The sequence below is a fragment of the Salvelinus alpinus genome, chromosome 1 (genome assembly GCF_045679555.1).
Source record: "Salvelinus alpinus chromosome 1, SLU_Salpinus.1, whole genome shotgun sequence".
Classification (NCBI taxonomy): domain Eukaryota; kingdom Metazoa; phylum Chordata; class Actinopteri; order Salmoniformes; family Salmonidae; genus Salvelinus; species Salvelinus alpinus.
The window spans coordinates 68,094,229-68,097,045 of record NC_092086.1 but is presented as its reverse complement, the minus strand read 5'-3'; the positions used below and the strand labels follow the sequence as shown (position 1 = coordinate 68,097,045).

The 2,817-nt window shown below is 43.5% G+C and overlaps 1 long non-coding RNA gene across 1 annotated transcript; it reads right to left on the bottom strand.

Annotated features, from left to right (window-relative positions):
- Positions 1-216: 216 nt before the first annotated feature.
- LOC139568188 (uncharacterized) lies at positions 217-2,559 on the bottom strand. Its single transcript, XR_011673537.1, has 2 exons — positions 2,505-2,559; positions 217-769 (listed from the first exon to the last, which is right to left on the bottom strand). It is a non-coding gene; the product is annotated as an uncharacterized lncRNA (long non-coding RNA).
- Positions 2,560-2,817: the final 258 nt, after the last annotated feature.

Here is a 2,817-nt window from a genome sequence, read left to right as displayed (position 1 = left end):
ACCATTCATTAGCTAAATATAAGGCTAGTAGTGCATTGAATGTATTACCTGACAGAGGTATGCTAGGACATCTGTATATAGGCCTGTATAGGCCTATCAATCTTGAACAGGATGATCTATTATGGATGCAATTTGAATGCCGTTGAGGGAGAGAAAGACTGCGAGAGGGCTCGAGCGTGCACTGATTTAAAGCAACAATATTCAAGTGATAGGCTGTTTTAAAACTGTGCAGCTGCAATTTATTTATTTTTTATCTTTGCAATTAAAAAGGTGCCTTCCCTGTTGGAACTTGTTTTTGTCTTTTTATTTTCTTTGTATTTTCTATTGGTCTTTGTCGTCTTTGTCTTTGTCTTGTCCCTGTCGGGACTCTGGATAGATTTTGCAGACTCCAGCATAACATCAGTGCATTGCCAGGTTAAAATGAATGAGGCAGGGAAGAGTCAGATTGCAGTCGATAGGAAGGTTTGGAAATCGGAATGGTCAGTCCACTGAAAAAACGGAAGTTCAGGCCATGGATCATAGCAAACATAAGTCCTAGATCTGGAAGAATAGCCAAAGAAAGGGTGATTATCTCATCATGCAGCTTTATCTCCATATCAGTCCAACTCAAGGGATTTGTCAGGTCTCCATTGGTTAAGTACAATGGTCCTTCCTCCCAGATTCGAACCTTCTCATGTGTTGAGTCCGTCTTTCTCCAGATAGGCTGCTGCATCAGGGTGCAAGTTTCTCCTGTGTCCATTATGGTCTTCCCGTTCCAGTTCCGAATAGTCTGGGGAAACAGCAGTTGTTGAGGAATAGGAATACATTTCCAGTAAAAGTTTCAAGTTTTATTAGTCACATGTACGGGACACACATGGTATACATCGTTCAATGAAATGCTTACATGCAGGTTCCTTCACGACAATGCAACAACAATAAGAAATAATAAAAGACAAGAATAAACATAAAGTAAATGGCAGTAGATATGAGGTGAAGTTATCTGAAGGCTTCATGGATGGCATTGACGTCAACCCTACTGAATGGAAGGCACCACGCTTGTCTTGACTTTCTAACTTCCGTCCTTTCTGACCTTTTTCTGCCTCCTGACGCTGGACATAGAGAGAGCTGGAACTTGGAGGATGATGGCCCTTACAGCACAAACTGCTGATGCGGGTTAGCCACATAATAATTGTTGGAATACCAGGATAAGGGTATCTTCTCAAACTGGTCCCAAGTCACACCAGATCCTCTACAGTCTGCACACATTCGCAATGTTGGCTAGCAAGGCGGGGAACAATGTTCTTGAGAAGGAGTTTCACCATCTCCATCACCATAATCTCTGCCTTCCATCTCCTACATAGAACTCGATAGGAGAAGGTAAAGTCCTGCTTACTTCTCTCAAATTTTGTGCACAAACTTTGTTTACATCCCTGTTAGTGAGCATTTCTCCTTTGCCAAGATAATCCATCCACCTGACAGGTGTGGCATATCAAGAAGCGGATTAAACAGCATCATTACACAGGTGCACCTTTTGTTGGGGACAATAAAAGGCCACTCTAAAATGTGCAGTTTTTCCACACAGCACAATGCTATAGATGTTTCAAGTTTTGAGGGAGCGTGCAATTGGCATGCTGACAGCAGGAATGTCCACCAGAGCAGTTTCCAGAGAATTGAATGTTCATTTCTCTACCATAAGCTGCCTCCAACGTCATGTTAGAGAATTTGCCAGTACGTCCAACTGGCCTCACAACCGCAGACCATGTGTATGGCGTCGTGTGGGCAAGCGGTTTCTGGATGTCAACATTGTGAACAGAGTGCCCCATGGTGGCGGTGGGGTTATCGTATGTGCAGGCATAAGCTACGGACAATGAACACAATTGCATTTTATCAATGCAAATTTGAATGCACGGATATACCGTGACGAGATTGAGAGGCCGATTGTCATGCCAGTCATCTGCCGCCATCACCTCATGTTTAAGCATGATCATCCACGGCCCCATGTCGCAAGGATCTGTACATAATTCCTGGAAGTTGAAAATGTCCCAGTTCTTTCACAGCCTGCATACTCACCAGACATGTCACCCATTGACCATGTGCGGGATGCTCTGGATCAAGGTGTACGACAGTGTGTTCCAGTTCCCGACAATATCCAGCAACTTTGCACAGCCATTGAAGAGCAGTGGGACAACATTCCACAGGCCACAATCAACTCTATGGGAAGGAGATGTGTTGCGCTGCATGAGGCAAATGCTAGTCACGCCAGATCCTGACTGGTTTTCTGATCCATGTCCGTTCCTTTTTTTAAGGTATCTGTGACCAACAGATGCATATCTGTATTCCCAGTCATGTGAAATCCATAGATTATTGCTTAATAAATGTATTTCTGTAACGGCTGTCAATGTCGTTCTCCTCCTCAGACGAGGAGGAGCATGGATCGGACCAAGATGCGGAATAGGAGGTATTCATGATTTTAATGACAAACCAACAAACACTAACAAATTAACAAAACAACAAACGTGACTAACCTGCAACAGTCCTGTGTGGCCCAAACGCTAACACAGGAAACAAACACCCACAAAACACCAGTGAAACCCTGGCTGCCTTAGTATGACTCTCAATCAGAGACAAACGATACACACCTGTCTCTAATTGAGAATCATACCAGGCCGAACACAAAACCCAACATAGAAATAGAAAACATAGACTGCCCACCCAACACTCACGCCCTGACCAATAAAGACATACAAAACAAGAGAAAACAGGTCAGGAACGTGACAATTTCAATTGACTGATTTCCTTATGAACTGTAACATCTTTGAAATTGTTCCATGTTGCGCT